Below are 18,743 nucleotides of genomic sequence, written 5' to 3'. Positions count from 1 at the left end.
TTTCAATGAATCCCTTATCTTTATGGTAAAATCTATAATCATTTGAACCTTCGGGGTATCCTATAAAATTACAAACTAGAATTTTGTTTTTTCTAACTTATTTCTATGCTGATGTGAAATTAGAAAATGTGATGTTGACTACCACTTCTTTAAGTTGCTTAGATCAGGTCTTCTATCTATCCACAATTCATACGGGGTAGAATCTATTGCCTTAGTTGGAACTCTATTAAAAATACATATGCATGTATTTATTGCTTCTATCCAAAAGGGCTTGAGTAGACTAGAATAAGCCATCATGGATCTAGTCATTTCTAAGAAGGTTCTATTATGCCTTTTTGTTATGCCATTTTGTTGTGGCGTATAAGGCATAGTGGTATGTCTTTTAATACTATTTTTTTGACAATAAGTGTTGAAAGCTTCAAATGTGTATTCACCTCCCCTATCAGTTTTAAGAACTTTGATGTTCTTACGTAATTAGTTTTTTACTTTCTTTTTATATATTTTAAATATTTCTAAGGCTTATGATTTATGATGGATTAAATAATTATATCCAAACCAAGTAAAATCATCAATAAAAGTGATAAGTATGACATCCCTCTATAATTTTTAATATTGAAAGGCCCACAAATGTCTAAGTGGACCACATTAAATAACTCATTAGTTCTCTCCCCTTTATTGAATGATTTCCTAGTCATTTTTTCAGACAAGCAGTATCGACAAGTTGGAAATTCTATATTATTTAGATTTTAAATAATATCATTTGTTATTAACCTATTTATTTTGTCTTTCCCTATTTCTAAGCGTAAGATGCTAAGTGTATGCATCAACAACTATTTTACAATCAACAAAACCAGAATAAGTAGAAATTTTAATCAATTTTCTCATTTACATGAAGAATGAACAAATTATGGTCATTGTCTCCTAGTATAAATTTGTTCATGCTTTCCTATTGATTCTTTCAATGATCGGAAGTAGACTTTAAAGCCCTTTCTAATGAGCAATGAGACAGATATAATATTTCACCTAATACTAGCAACAAAATATACATCAGTTAATACAAGATCGATTGTCCCTACATACAACCTACAAATTCCTATACCAAATACATTAGAATAGGTGTTGTTCCCCATATAGATGCACTTCTCGCCAGCTTTTATTTCTTCGAAATCTTCGAAAAGACCTTTTGAGCTTGCAATACGTCGATTAGCGCCTGAATCTACTTATGCAAGGAAAAATAGTAACGCAACTAATAAAAATAAAACAATAGATAAGAGAATATATCATCACTCAAGGTCTGCAAGGGAATTCACCCCAATGAGAGAATATACCATCTCTCAGGGTCTGCAAGAGAATCCACCCCAAAAACGATCTTTTCACATGACCAAATTTTACTCAATTTCAATCTCTGCTCTTTACAATGAGGAGTTCTCCCCTTTAAATACGCTTCAAAGAAAAAGAAAAAAAACCACAAATATAATTATTTATCTCTTATATGTACTTTTCCATATTTTATCTATCCTCCCTATTTTCTCTCTCATTTTCTCTCTCCCACATACCATTCCTATTTTCTCTCTGTCTAACTTCCACTTAAAACTTAAAGGGTAAACCTTCCCATATCTTTCTCATATTTAAATCTCCCTTAAATTTCCCACTTAACAATACGTACAAAAAATCCTCCCTCCTCTTACATAACTTTATTCTTATCCTAGCCTTATCCCTATTCCTAATTAAAAATAAATAAAAATATATAAACTCCAAGTTTTATTTGCACAATCTACCCACCATCCTCTGATGTCATGGTCTACAAGCAGATACTCAAAGACCACACAAATAACTTTACGCCTTTTGCTTCAATCTTCGCTATGCTTTGGATTTTGCAAGTTTCTATTCTGTGGGCAGCCGTTTTTTAAGTGACCTAGTTGACCACATAAAAAGAATTTTGGCGGTCCTTGTTTAATCTCTTGGTTGTGGGGCTTGGTTCCTTTATTTTTTAATTTATTGTTTGTTTCTCATATTAAACTTTCTTTAAAATTTCTGGTTGGGTTGGCTAGATTTGGGTGGTCCTTGAGCAAGCATGAGCTCACTCCTTTTATCTTTGTTCATATGTTCTTAGTAGGTATCCTAATGTAAGAGATTTGGCATTCAACCTAAGTACTATTGTTACCATCCTCCATGAAGGTAGAAGACTATTAAATATTGTGGAAACTTGCATGCGTTCGGGAACTTTATTTCCAACAATAGCTAAGTCCTTAGCCATAACAAGCATTTGGTTTACATGCTCTACTACATTATCACCGTCTTTCAATTTAAGTGAGTTATATTGCTCTAAGAGCAATTTGATGTGAGTTTCAGAGGTTGTGTCATATTTTGCTTTTATTGCATCTTGCATTTTCTTATATGTTTCATGATGTTCAAATACCTTAATATAGTCATCTTGCATAAAAGTTAACGTTGATGTTTTAGCTATGACGTCATCTTTTAAGAATTTGTCTAACTTTTTTTTTTCTTCTTCAATTGGTTTATCACCAACTACTAATGGATCTTTTTTTAGTACATATATTATTCTATCTTTGATGAGGAGATCTTTCATATTCCTATGTGGGAGGAGCCTAAATAGTTTCTAGGTTTAAAGCAAAATGAGATTATCAAAGAAACTAAGTGGAAACCACCAAAATTACACAATATGTGGTTTATGGCTACAAAGACAGTTAATTGTTCAAAGCAATGGTAAGAACTTTGAGGGGTTAGAAGATAGATTTTGAAATTTAGGGTTTTGGAAGAAATAAAAGTTGAAAATAGGGTCTATAGAGATATTTTCCCTATATATATATATATATATATATATATATATATATATATATATATATATATATATATATATATATATATATATATATATATATATATATATATAGGAAAATGCTAATATTAGCCCACTAGCTCAAATGAACATATAAGTCCAACAGCCTAAATTGAATCTCAGCCGATCTGACGGTCACAACCTCATTTCGTATTTGATTTTTGATTTTTTATATGAATCCAAATAACTTAAAATTTTAGACCTGTATTCTTAAAAAATAGAAGAATCTAATAAAAATATCAAAAAAATAATTTACAAGAAATAAATTGTTCAAAATACCCCTGAAAGGTTTCGAAGGTATTTTCGTCAATTTAATTTTGACGAATTATTTTTTAAATATTTTTATTAGGTGCTCTTTGATGAGAAGAATGGACGCCAAAAATTTTAGTAATTTGAATTTATAAAAAAAAATTAAAATTCAAACACGTAATGAAGTCGTGTTCATCAGATCGGCTTAAATTCAATCTGGACCATTGGGCTCATATGTTCATATGAGCTAATGGGCTAATCTCAACATTTTTCATATATATATCGTGCATATATATCGTACAATGTATCATTGCAAAATGATAAAAAATAGCCAGTGCGTAGCATAAAACAAATTATCAGCATATGAGTAAGGTAGAACCTGGATCATTGCGATACCTTTGAAAATAAAAGACTATGGAGCAAGGATGAATGGCAAAAACTCGAGATCATAGAGGAATGTGCCGTGAGGCTGGAGATCGTAGACCCCGAATTTAATCGAGAGAGAGAGAGAGAGAGAGAGAGAGAGAGAGAGAGAGAGAGAGAGGATAAGCTTTCTTGAGGCTTTGTAATTTTGCTGTAATTTTGCTATGTATTTGTTGTGTCTTTTCTCCTCTCTCTGACTTCCCATATTTATAGGAAGAATATGAGTCAATGTTCCTTATTACAATAGGTCCTTGAAAAATTGGTTCCTTGATCTCAATAATTCTTATCCATGTTAACATTGAAAATATCTTTCTATTTATTTATTTACATTATATTTAACAAAACTTATTTATAAATGGGTAAGCATATATGGAATACCTCTCATAAAAATAATTGAGGTCTATAGGAATAAATAAGGGAACATGAGGCCTCATGGCCACACGTTCCAACACATAAATGGTGGCTGCTAAGTAAACTAGCTTTATTTGCAAGGGAGTTGGCCACCATGTTTGCTTCACGATGAATAAGCGAGATCAACCACTTGCAGCGATGGGAGATGACTCTATAGCAACATTTCAATACCACGGTATGGAGTGACCATTGCGGTTCATGTTGACCTCTTATGGAATTGACGAGAAGGGTAGAATTGGTCTCAATAGGATGAAACAATATAATTCAATGGCTAGATCCACCAAAAGAATTTTAAAGAGAGGAACTCTTTGAGAAAATAATTATGCCCCACACTGTTTGTCGTGGTTCTTTCATTATATAATAGTAATACAATGGTGTGATATGCACTTTCCTATCTTGTTAAATGCAATATATAGTTTCCCATCTTCTTCTTCTTCTTTTTAATGGTAATGTACGACTTATCATTTATTCATATATAAAATACAAGATGTTGAAGCAAAGATACAATATTACAAAAATGAAGTAACCAGCAGAGATGGAGTATGGACTCCTCCTTTGGCAAGAACATCGACATCTTCATTCACCTCTCTATAACAATGTTGAACCGTTGTCATAGAGGTTGACAAAATATCTCAAATTTAATGAAAAATAGTCCTTAATCTCCAAGGAATATGTGCCTTTCTCTTACTTCAGACAATGACATTTTCCGAGTCTCCTTCGATAATTCTGTTCCCTTTCAAAGTGCATAGCAATTTTAAAACTTCTAATAAACCTCATGCCTCCACCTCGTTTGTTGTTGTGATACCACAAAGACCCGATTAAGAAATATAATGTGACCCAAATTATTTCTAATGAGTCCATTATAACCAGCTGGCCCTGGATTGCCAAGTGAACTTCAATCAAAGTTAAGTTTGAAGGAATTCTTGGTGGTGGTATCCAAACAACCTCACTACGAGTGTTGGTAGTGACACCTATAGTCGCCATTGTCAAGGGATTGCTAATGATAAGACTTTTAAGAATAAATCCACTATCTTCATGTGCAAGGAACCAATCAGCTACGACTTCCAAAATATTCGATTTTAATGTAGACATATATGTACTCATAGTATCAAATACTCTTCTATTTCTTTTACACATTCCAAATAAGGCTAACCCAAATAGATCTCCAAAGAATAGTTCCCATTTTTGAAATATTAGGTGTGATCCATTAGTCAAGAAGAGCTCTGACATTTTGGGGAAAAGGTAATGACAGATTAAGGCACTGTCGAGCCCAATCCCAAAGATATGTAACAAAAGGGCATGCGAAGAAAGTATGTTGCGAAGTTTCATCACTGTATTTGCATAGGATACATACATTGGTGATAATAAACCCCATCTTTCTCAAGTTGTCAACAGTTGCTAATTTATCTTGACACATGATTCATAAGAATAGCTGCACTTTAAGAGGCACATGCAATGTCTTAATCTTGAATAAACCAACATCCAACTCTCTCCAACGATTAGAAAATAATAGATTATAGGTTGACTTAACCGAAAAATCCCTCGAATGGGTAAGATCTCAAATAATGCTATCATCCATATTTGGAGTCAAATATATATCATTCAATAATTTCAACAATGTCTGATACTCCTTAATGAATATGTCTATACCTCTCCTGTACCTACAAGGAATGGACCAAACAATATTATAAACACCCCCACTAGCCTCCTTGACAGATGCTAGCGGGTTCAAAGCTTTTGACAAAACCTTAAGGAAAATGTATCTCAATGGGTCATCTCCATTCCATTTGTCAAACTAAAAGAGAGTGGATTCTCCATTGCCCACTATTTTTAGAAATTGTTGTAGATACACAGATCTCTTATAGTCAATACTTTCCAAACATGAGACAAACTTGTCTTGTTTCTTGGACTTTTAATGAGGCCAAAGTTCAAATCCATTCCATATTTATCTCTCAGAACAAGCACCTAGAAAGACTCAGGTTATGTATGGATCATCTACCACCATTTTATTAAAAGTGTTGAGTTCATATATTTCAATCTCCTAACACCCAATCCCCCCTCCTTTATTGGGCTACAAATTTTTTCTCAACTCACCAGATGAAATCTTTTCCTTCTTATGTCATCTCCCCACAAGAAATTTATCATAATTCTTTATATTTGTTTTTCAACTTCTTTTGGCATCTTAAATAAGGACATAAAATATACTTGAAAGTTGGATAAAGTGGATTTAATCAACGTATATCTTCCCCCATAGAAAGATTTTTAGCTTTCCAAGTGTCAAGTTTCTTGTCAAATCTCTCCACCACCAAATCCCAAATTGATCTTGAAGGCCTCAAATCCACTAGAGGAATTCCCAAATAAGTACAAGGTAATGACGTAACACCACAACCTAATAAATATGTCATTCTTGAAACTATCATTTGTGAACAACCAATACCAATGAGCTTGGTTTTACTCAAATTAACTTTAAGTCCAGTTGAGAGCTCCACATTTTATAAGAAAATCCATAAGCAAGTGATTTCCTTAACTGTGGGACTACAAAATATAATGGTATCATCAACATATTGTAAATGGGATACTATAAGACCATTATTACCAATATTAACACTTAATATGATCATTTGCATTGTCAGTCCATTAAGCATGATACTAAAGCTCTCAGCTACCAAAGTATATAAAAATTGTGAAAGAGGGTCCCCTTGTCTCAATCCTCTTGATCCTTTGAAAAAACCAGTTACTTTGCTATTAACAAGAACTGAAAAATTGGTAGAAAACAGATAACCATCAATCCACAATCTCCACCTTGAATGAAAACCCATTTTAGTCATGATACTTTGTAGTACCCCGCAATCAACCTTATCATATGCCTTCTCAAAGTCTAGCTTACAATTAGGACCAGGTTTGTCATCCTTGATTCTTGAGTGGATACCTTTTTGTACAACCAAAATATTATCCCTAATTTACCTATCCTTCAAGAATGTTGATTGTGATCCTTTAATAACCATATGAATCACCTGGCGCAGTCTATTAGCTAAAATCTTTCCTATGATTTTATAAAGACTACCAATAAGACTAATATGTCGAATATCTTTGATCTCCGCAATGGCATTTTTCTTTGGAATTAAAGCAATAAAAGTAGAATTCATGGCAATATTAATTTTACTCGTCTAATAAAATTCTTCCAATAATTGAACAATATCATCTTTCAAAATATCTCAAAAAGATTGAAAAAACAACCTTGGGTATCTATTTGGGCCGGGAGCCTTATCTCTACTTAGGCCAAAGACTGCATATTGGATTTATTGCTCTTCAAATTTTCTCTCCAACCACTGAGTTTGTTCTAATGGCAACCTAGTAAAAAGTAGATCTTGAATGGATAGTTGCATCTCACTATCAGCCTCATAAAACTTCTTGACATGATCAATCAGGGCCCTTTCAACTTATGACATGTTGTCATAGTTTATTCTTTCAATATGGAGGCTTTGAATGGAGTTACTCATTTTCCTTGCATTAGCAATAGCATGAAAGAATCTTCTGTTTTTATCGCCCTCCTTGAGCCATTTCACACGAGATCTTTGTCTTCAATAGATTTCCTCCAAATTAAGCAAATGTTTATACGTAGCCACCCATAAGCTTTTGTATCTGAATTGATCATGTGTTAGAGAACCTCCCATAAAATAAACATTATCTAACTCCTCTATATGAGACTTTGCAACCCTGATTTTAGATTGTAAATCTCCTCAAACACTCATCTTTCATGTAATAATCCTTTGTTTCAATATTTGTAGCTTCTTTGAAATTTGGAAACCTTTCTAACCATCAATGGTAGTATTTTTCTAGAAATCTTCAATTAGGCTGAGTAAAGGTCTCTCTGACAGCCATGCCAATTCAAATCTTAACAGGGATGGTCCAAACAAGAAACCGTCAGAGTTCAGGAGAAGAGGTACATGATCAGACAAAAATTTTGGTGGGGCTTTTACACTTATTTTTGGGAAACGAGTAACAAACTCAGAAGAGACAAGAAACTTGTTTAACCTTGTTAAAATAGGCTCTTGTGACTTATGATTGGACCAGGTATAGTTAGCCCCAGTAAAAGAAAGATCAATCAATTCATGGTGCTATATAAAACCTTCAAACAATCTCATACAAGAAGACGTAGAAGGAGAAGATGTAGATTCACTTGGCCATCTAATAATATTAAAGTCACCACAAACGAACAAAGGCACATTCAAATTTAATTGAATATTTGCTAGTTCCTAAAAAAACGTAGATGTCAATAGCTCTGTTAGGCCCATATACCACAGATAAACACCAAGAAAAATTATTTAAATGCCCCTGAAAAACAAGGGAAATGTGTTTACTTGAAAGAAAGTTTTGTGAAGCACTCAAAACCAAATGGTCCCAAAGGATCCAAATACCAACAGAAGAACCAGAAGCATCTACTCTCAAAAGATTCAGGGAGCTATTTCCCCAAACCAAGCTGGCAGTACGAAGAGTCGAGGCCTCCAATTTAGTTTACTAGAGAAGCAAGAGATCGGGCCTTTCCTTTCTACAAAAAGAAAGAACGTCTTTATTGCAATGAGCACTATTGAGGCCCCTGACATTCCAACATAACACTTTCATACAGACTGGTAACCATCTCTATATTTGGTGACCCTTGAAGGACCAGCAAACATAGGCAGCAAAGCTTCAGAATGGGCACGAGGACAAGCACTTACCTCACTGTGATTATAGTTAATATGGCATACCAAATTGTCAAGTTTTGTTTGAAGTCTTCCTTTCTTCTTGGATTTCAAAATTTTTCTCCCAGCACCCCTTTCCTCTAGTTCCTTTCTATGCTCCTCCTTTAAGGTATCCATAATGGTGTGAAGAGAGTCACCATAATGCACATTAATTGCATCCAAAACTGTACGAACTTCCAAAGGTCGGATCACTAAGGACATGTCATCATTGACAGTGTCATAATCATCATATCCCTCAAAATTATCTTCCACAAGAACTTCATCATCAATATCATCACTCGGTGGTCTCATAGCAATCGGAGGAACTATTAGAGGCTCTTCTAGCTCGTGTTCTTTGAGGCTTCGACTACTGTTATCAAGAACAACACTTTCAATATTTTTCCAAAGTTTATCAATATAAGTAGAAAAAGCATATCTTCCTTCCATATCTTCTTCCTCCCTCTCGATATTATACACTAGCACTGGTTTTTCAACAAACTTCCCCTTCTTTTGGGTCTTTAACTGCTTCGAAGCAACCCTCCCAAATAGGCTCCTTTGCTGCATCTTTTCTTCTTCAAATTTCCTCTCTTTGCTTGCATCAGAGTAAGAGCCAGCTTGAAATTCAACAATGGTGTTTTTTTGGGTTACTTGTGGAATGAGAGCTTCTTTTTGAAGCTGCAGAATTTCTTATCTTTGATGAAAGGTTATGGGAAGGAATTAATTGGCCACTCATCCAAACATTCAAAGGGAAACTTTCCATAAGTTTCAAATCGGTTATGGTAGGGAATAACATTGCTTTTGCAAGGAATTTCCATAGCAAATTTTTTTGGCATGTTTCCATCAATTTTAACAACCCATTGTAAGAATGGCCTAAACTTACCCTCCCACGAAATTTTCGACGATGATATCGGTTGTCAATTTTTTAAACTCCATTGTTGCAGCTTGAGATTGACATTAATGGCTTATGGGAACCATCATCCTTATAAACATTCTAATCACCAATCAGTTTATGTTTCACCTCTTCAGAAGAGACTTCAACGAAACCTCCCTTCTTAATGCAAATCTCTTTAAATACAAGTTTAAAATCAAAGCCTCCCATCTTAGGATACCCTCTTTAGGATGATTTATAATTTTAGTTTTTACCAAGAAAACAAGGGCATGGTAACTGGTTAAATTCCAATCAATCTTGACCACATAGATTTTTTACCTCTTTAAGACTTCAGATGACCAAGCAATGATTGGAATACCAGAAACCGCAAACTAAGATGATTTTGGCTTGATCATAGAGGCTTATAAGGCGGGGACCCATCTTTCTGCGACCAAATCAGCCCCCCGGAAGTGCCAAAATCTCTTATCGATTACTGTAATAACTTCCTCACAAGAACTTAGAAAACAAATAAATTTACCTCCTGGGATCAAGCGACACAGGCTCGGGGTCTTAGTTTAATCTTATCAACTCATTCTTGGAACATCTGTACTTGCAAAAATCTCTCCCTGAAAGTCACAATCATTGCTGATTGAATTCTCTTTTCTCGTTCTTTAATTATATCATCTCGAACCAAAATAGCGAGGTTCCTATGGAGATGAGAACTCGAATGAGAACATAAAGCCGAAACATAGGAAACACCACCTTTCTTCATCTTCTTTTCAGAATACACCTTTCTCAACTCTTCATCATTCTACCACCCGATTGCCACCATCACCACACCACCATTTCCTAGCCATTACAACTGTATCACCCACTTGTCCTCTCTGTATCACCTACCATCACCACACCACAGAACATAATCATCTATCAAAAAATTTCTCTCTCTAGATTTCCACAAGGAACTCTCTCTGTGAAATCCTTCTTCCCCTTGCACACCAAAAAAAATCTCTGTAGTATCAAACCCTTGCGCAAGCAAATCTCTACAACATCAAATGCAATTTCCTATCTTCTACAATGATAATATGCAATTTCCTATCTTCTACAATGGCAACATGCACTTTCTTATCCTATTACATTCTACAATGGTATGGTAATGTATTGACGGGCATCAACAATGCTCTGATAAAGAGATGGATCAGCAAACAAATTAGAATTCTCATGAATAGTATTTTTCATTGTCATTGGTGTTGAAATAGGTTTGGCACCAAGCATATGAGCATGATCAAGAAGATCCCTTGCATATTTGCTTTGTGAGAGAAAAATCCCACCTGAAAAGTGAGATACCTCTACACCAAGAAAGTAGTGAAGAGGTCTAAAATCGTTCATTGTAAATTCCCCTACAAGTTGGGAAATGAACCACTCTAGAATATTTGAATTGTCACTAATAACAAAGATATCATCAACATAAAGGACAATGATATTAGTACCTTGAGTAGTGAGAGAAACAAATAGAGAAAAATCAATGATGCTGCAATAAAACCCCAATGATAATAAATATACACTAAATTGATCAAACCATACCTGAGGTACTTACTTGAGACCATATAAAGCTCTTTTTAATTTACAAACATGAATTTGATATTTTGAGCTCATAAGTCCAGGAGGTTGCTCCATAAATACAGGCTCCTCAAGAAAGCCACGTTAGAAAGCATTTTCCACATCAAGTTGTTTGATAGGCCAGTGGCACATAATAGCTATAGTGAGCACAATCTGAATACTAGCAGACTTAATAACAGCACCGAATGTTTCAGATAAATCAATTCCAACAACTTGATTATATCATTTAGCAACTAGTCTGGCCTTAAGTCTCTTAAGGCTGCCATCAGACTTTAATTTAGTTTTATAAACCCAACGACAACCAACCACATTCATACCTGGAAGACGTGGAACTAACTCCCAAGTTGAATTAACATGTAGGGCTTCAAGTTCCTCTTCCATTGCATAATACCAACCTGAATGGCCCAAAGCAGACTTAATGGATTTAGGTTCAAAAGGAATAGCTTCAAAAGTAGAAGCACTTGAGATTGTTGTCATGGATGGGAGAACCCGAGGTCTTTCAGGACCATCTTCAGTTCTTGTGACCATGTAATGGCGATGATGCTCAGGGGCTGGTAAAAAATTAGATCGGTTTGGTTTCTTACGTAGCAATATTTTCAACACCATTATTGAGTATTGTATCAACCTAGACATCTTGTATTACTGTTTGTAGTGGTGACATCTTCTTTTATAGGTGAAGTTTGAGAGTTATCATTGTTCATGGGAAAAGCAGGTCCCAAGAGACTAGATATATTAAGGATGTCCTGTATGGGTGGTCTATATGAAGGTGATGAATTAGAAAAGGAAGGAGTTTGTATGTCAGGCTCATAACACTCTGACCATTTTGCATAAGTGGATAGCTTCCCTTGAACCTGAGCATTATCAAACAAAGAATTGGAGTTAGCATAAGGATAAATATTATTCTTATCAAATACAACATGTTTAGAGATATAGACTCGTCTTGTGGGCGGATGTAAACATCTGTAGCCTTTATGCTAGATACTATAGCTCAAAAATACACAAGGAAGAGAACGAGGACTAAATTTGTTTATAGCATAATCTCGAAGATATGAAAAACACAGACAACAAATACTCGAAGTGATGAGTAGTCTGGTAAGCTTCTAAACAATAGTGAGTATGGTGAATCCATTTTTAAATTGGTAGAGGGAATTCTATTGATAACCAATATTGTAGTATGAAAGGCTTCAACCCGAAAACGTTTACGAATTCCTACATGAAACATCATTGTAAGACCCAATTCAACAGTATTTATATGTTTCCTTTCAGCTATTCCATTTGCTCAGGGGTTCTCAAACATGATAATTATAGCATGATTCAATTGTCATTAAGATGATAAATAAATTATGTTTTAGCAAATTCACCACCTCTATGACATTGAAAAATCGAATTCTTTTATCAAATCTCCTTTCAACCATACGATGAAATTTCATAAATGTAGCGAAAACTTCATATTTTCGTTTCAAAGGATAAATCTAAGTAAAACGGGTATAATCATCAACAAACACCACATAAAATCGATAACTCTGCTTCGATAAAATTGGTGCAGAGCATCATAAATTTGAATGAATCTTAAAGAGAGGTTCAGTAGAGGTTTTACCATCACCACTAAAAAGAAGCTTATAACTTTTTCCCTTCTGACAGCTAGCACAGACAAAATGAGATTTATTTCATGCATCAACATTAATCAACTGTTTAGATTCTAACTAATGAACAACTTTATTTTGAGGAAGTCCAAGACGTTAATGTCACACATCTTCTGATGTTTTACTATTCCTATTAGAGAATAAAGCTTGATTCAATTCTTCAAATGCATACAATCATCCCTTTCTACTCCCACTGGTTAGAGTTCTCCTTGTGCTCCTTTCCTTAATCAGAAAATCATTTAACGAGAATTCAAAAATACAAGCAAAATCCATTGTAAATTGACTAATAGATAACATGTTCTTTTTCATTTCAGATACCAAAAGAACATTAGAAACATTGAATTTTTCGGGAGAGCGCGCTAGAGCAAAAGTTGTTGCTCTAATGCCTCTTGTGATCTAATATCAATATTTGTATCACCAACATGTGAAATAGTTAATTGTTCACATTTCTCAACCACAACCATATTTGCACCATTATAGGGACAAAACTTTTACAACTAAACTGGATCTCCTGTCATATGGGTAGATGCACCTGCGTCCGGGAACCATTCTGAGTCTTGTGAATCAACTATAGTCCTTGAAGTAAGGGCCTGAGGAGTATCTTCTGCTTGGTAGGTTTGGCTGAATCGATGCAAACACTCCAATGCACTATGTCCAAATTTCCCACAAATTTGACACTTTTCTCAAGGTGTCTGTGATGATTGTTGTATCTGATAATCTTGTTGGGAGCCTTGATCCATGTGTCGCATAGGAAGTGTAACACCACTTTCCTAATTTTTCTTGGGCACCCCATGGCCCATAATACTAATCTGGCTATAGTTTCAACAAACCCACGTCCTCAAGAGCTGAAGAACTGTTGACCACCAAACTTGTTTCTCCCTCTACCTCTGTAATTTTGGTTACCTTTGTTGGGCACAAAATATTTTTGTTGTCCAACAAAAGCCATATTTCGATTTGGATCTAATTGTTCTTCAAGGATATGGGGCTGATTTCTAATCTCATAGCTTTGAAAAGAGGTATAATTTCAAAATATGAAGGAATTGGAGGTTTAAGCATAGTTGTAGCAAAAATCTCATATTTTGGACCAAGTCCATTAAGAAGTCAAAATAGCTTATTTTCATTTGGTACAGGTTTTCTAATGGCTGCCAAATCATCACAAATTCTCTTGAATTTGCATATATATTCTGCTATGATTGAATTCCCTTTCTTACAGAGTTGGAGTTGCTGGGTAAGTTGGAACTCCCTAGCTTGAGAATTACTTGCATAGGCATTCTTAAGGCATTTCCAAATATCTGCAGAAGTCTTGAGGCCAACAACAAAAGCTAAAACACTCTTCTGATAATGTCCATGTGATCCAGGCTTTAAGAAGCCGGTCAGACTTTAGCTATAATTTGTAGTCTGGGCTTTCGATTTCACTCTTACCATCAAGAGAGTAAGTCTTTTGACTTTGTGTAGGGCAATCACCATTAATGAATCCAAAAAATTCCTGACTCTCAATCAAAGATATAATTTGGATTTCTCGTAACAAGTAGTTGTTCTCTTTCAATTTAATAGACACAAAATTTCCTATATTGAGAGTTTTTTGAAGAAATTGTGTACATAAAAGAGAGGATTGGATGATATGGTTATTAGAGATAAAATATAATATGACTTGATGGAGGGAGGATGATATCTTAGATAAAAAGTAATGGAGGGCAAGAGTTGGATATCAGGGAAACAAATTTTCAAAGTTTGCAAAGAAGTGCAGAGAGAGAATGGAAATTGCAAGTTTGCAAAGAAGGTTTGCAAGATGACGTCTTTAAAGGGTTTGCAATAAGGTTGAGAAATATGAAGTGAAAAAAAAAAAGATATCGAATGGAAGGGAGAGTTTAGTGTTCCGAGAGAGAGACTACCTCCAATAGAGGAACAACTACTATGGAAGCTGAGATTGGGGTCGATGATCACTTTGATACCATAAAGAATTTTAGAGAGAGAGGAACTCTTTTAGAAAATAATTATGCCCCACAATGTTTATGGTGGTTCTTTCATTATATATATAATGGTAATACAATGATGTAGTATACATTTTCCTATCTTGTTAAATGCAATATACACTTTCATATCTTCTACAATGGCGATATGCACTTTCTTGTCCGATTACATTTTACAATGGTACTATTTTGTTTTTATTAACACTCCTACTTCTAGAGAATAAAACTCGGCATAGTTATGTGATGTGCCCAATGGCTTAGTGAATACAACAATGAAATCACCACCATCATTCCTTACGACATCACCACAACCAGTAAAACCTGGGTTTTGATAAGATGCTCTGTTAATGTTGAATTTGAAATGGCGTGGCAACGGCATAGACCAGGTGATCGGCGTGCGGGACTGCATCCTTTTTTGACTCCAAGGAATTGAAAGGTTCTTTGCAATGGCCTTCTCTGAGGTGTGGAAAGACCACGCCTTATCAGCAGTCAATTCCCCAACATGGGATTTGATTCTCTTCAACAAGTGCTCACACTTGGTACATTTGTATTGAAACAGCCTAGTGCCACGCACCTCCAACAATAGCCAAATCGTGAAGCAAAACATATCAATTTCGTGAGCGCAGGCGCAATAGATTGATTTCTTAACACAACTCCATGCAACAGATCTCTAAATGTCTTGTTAAAAAGCACACTAAAGTAATAGGTGACTTATGTTATCCTCGTTAGTAAATTAAGAAGTACATATGGGTGCGAAAGCCTTTTAGATTGTAGAAGAGTAGTGATGGGAAAGCGCTGATGAACAACTAATTTGGACAATCACTTGGCTCGGGAATAGAACCTAGAAGATTACAAATTCTTGAAGATGGGTTGTGGCCTACATCTGCACCGAATAAAGTCCCATGCCTTTTAATAAAGAAATGGCCATCTGAACAATGCATTCGTACAATAATTCCATTATGAGGCTAAAGTGGAACCCTATGGGATCTGACTTCCTCCCAGGCTCTAAATAGAGGAACAGAAGTCACAGACCACCCACTGGAGGAAGGAAGATTCCACTCCTATGCATGTAGATAGTCAAAGGCCCGAGGTTTGGCAAGAACACCTAAGTCTTTATGAATCTAATTACCACAAGTCTCCCATAAGACTTTTTAGACAACCATGAATCTGCCCAAAAGTCCACAGAAAGGCCATCACCAACAATCCATCTAACATTGTGATAAAGGTAGCTAAGCCCCATTTGGATAACCTTCCAGACATGGGAACCGACCTTCTTCTTAACATCCCATATAGAGGAGCCTTTGTAGCACCTGTGTTTAAAGAATTGAGAAATCAAAGATGATGGGTTAGCTAAAAATTGTTGTGCTAGCTTCATCATACCTACAATGTTACAAATTTGTACCCCCTTTCTTCCATTGTTGGGCATGCGATCTTCCATTTGACTAGATGAGGCCCCTTCTTTTCTGATATGCCAGCCCAAAGGAAGTTACGTTGCAATTTCTCAACCAAATTAGAAGTGTCGCATGGAAGAAGAAAGAATAGGACCTAGAAAATAGTAGACAAATTAAGCACAGATTTCAGCAATTGTAAACGACCTGCATAAGAGAGGGAAAGAGCTTGCCAAGAACCTATTTTGCCAATTATTTTGCCTAACAAGTCATGACAATGGTTATGTTAGCTCGACCCTCGCCAACACTTAGGCCACATTTTGTAGGCCACATTTCAAGCCCTAGTTTATTAGGGCCGAGGCGACTAGGCCGGGCAAGGCCACCAGGCCCATTGTTTCCCCTACTTGAACTAAAATACTCTCACAAGCAATGTGTTTTGAGATGCGTCGTATTGTTATTTTCCACTACAACGCATGACGCGACGTGATATTTTATGTATGGGTGTGGTTTCCATAAGGTGGCAACCTTAAGCAATCCAACTAAGGTGAACCTTCAAATTTTATCATAATATATAATTTTGATGCAAAATGTTCTTAGGATTATCTCAAAATCTATTTTTATATCTAATTATAAAATTTTAAATTACAAAATGGTAAAAATCAAGTAGATCTATAAACATATGAAAATCTTGAAAATGGACAGTGTAGATGACATGTTGTAAGATGCACTATTTCTGAGACTCAAAATCTTTTTATTTTCATAGTCATGCATCTCGATGTCGAGATGATCAATCACAAGGTTTTGCAACATTACAATAACCTTTTTCGATGGATTTTTGAGGTGCATCTGTAGTTCTACATTTAAGGTTGCAACCTTGTATAAAATTTTTCCTTTATGTATTATTGAGCGCGTACGGAATGCTCCCGAGGCAGCATCCTATACATCAACTCTCTCAGGTAAATGAGATTTTTTTAGGAGATTTTTTTTTTATTTGAGGTTTAAGGATCCAACTAAGAGTAACCACTATTTTCAAACAAAGGGAAAAAAAAAGGGGAGGATTTACAAAGACCCCTCTAAAGGAGACTTTCTAGACAACCTAATTCCAACCAAGTTTTTTTCTTTAGCAACTTTTGCTCCAAATTGAACTTTCCTAGTAAATACCTTCAAATAAAAAAAATCATATTTTTTTGACGAAAATGCCCATAGTGTCAAACCGCCTCCATTTTGTGCCGGACCGCATGCCAAAAGTGCCAGACTGCCCTTATTTTGTGTCGAACCGCATACTTTCCAAGAGCCCAAAGTGCCTGAACGGCCCCATTTTGTGCCAGACCACCCCTATTTTGTGCCAGACCACATGTTTTCTAGAAGCAAAGTGCCGGACTGCCCTCGTTTTGTGTTGGACCACATGCTTTCCAAAGGGTATTTTGGTCTTCAATTTACTTTATCTAAAAAGTATGATTTTGGGGGGTTTTGTAATTTTTCAAAAAAAAAAACACAAATTTTGACTTCTCAACAACTAGATCTTGTCGACAAAACAATTTGGACGTTCGTTGTTAGAGAACAAATGGGTGAAGAAAGCTTAATTAAATAGATGAAGAGCTGAGATCTAATTGTAATTAAGAATTCGTAAGAGTATTTGATTTTTTGTGTTTGTCTTGTATAAATATGTGAATGTTAGACAATGAGAAGATAGAGAACGATAGTTGACTTTGGGAATAGGGAGAGCCATAAAACAAAAAAAACTAATAAATAAACACAAACATTGTCAAAGAATGTTTTTGCTCAATGTTTTTTTCTTTGATAATTCAATGGGGGAAGATAGGCCCTATCCATTTCTTCATATAGATTAAAATGTTTTTTGTCGATGTTTTTTTTTTTGATATAATTCAATGGGGAAAGATAGGCCCCGATGTTTTTTTTTTTTTGATAATTCAATGGAGAAGATAGGTCCCTATCCATTTCTTCAGATAGATTAGAATGTTTTTGCTCGATGGTTTTTTCTTTGATATAACTCAATGGGGGAAGATAGGCCCCTATCCATTTCTTCAGATAGATAAAGTAGTTAGCTTTTATGAAGGTGTCACCATATTGGTATCAGTAGGATTTATTTATTTTTCTTAGATATAATTCACTGGGGAAAATAGGCCCTATCCATTTCTTCAGATGGATTAGAGAGTTAGCTTTTATGAATGTATCAACAGGTGGTATCAATAAGATTGGTGTCAACGCGGTATCAATAAGATTGAAAACCACAACGTAATAACTAGGCATTTTTGGTACCACCACCATAACCCAACCCCCTTCCTATGCTATGTTTTCGCTCGATATAAGAAAATATACCCACTCTTGTCTGCAAGTAAGTCAACACCGTCATCAAGGTCCCCTCAAAAGACCAAAAGTTAATCCCAAAAGATTTCTTACTCGCAGGAGTTTATCGTCTTTTCACTCTCTCGAGCAAAATCTAATGTCGAATTATTTTAGAACCCCAAATTTTGGGGATACAACCTCTTCAACACATAGAAAGATCTGCCATTTTTTAGAGGGTGAGAACTAGGTGTTCACAAACTCAAAATTGAATTTTTTTTCATTGAAT

The sequence above is a fragment of the Amborella trichopoda genome, chromosome 6 (assembly GCF_054954075.1).
Source record: "Amborella trichopoda isolate Santa Cruz 75 chromosome 6, AtrichopodaSantaCruz75HAP2 v2.0, whole genome shotgun sequence".
Lineage (NCBI taxonomy): Eukaryota > Viridiplantae > Streptophyta > Magnoliopsida > Amborellales > Amborellaceae > Amborella > Amborella trichopoda.
This window is presented reverse-complemented; position numbering follows the sequence as displayed.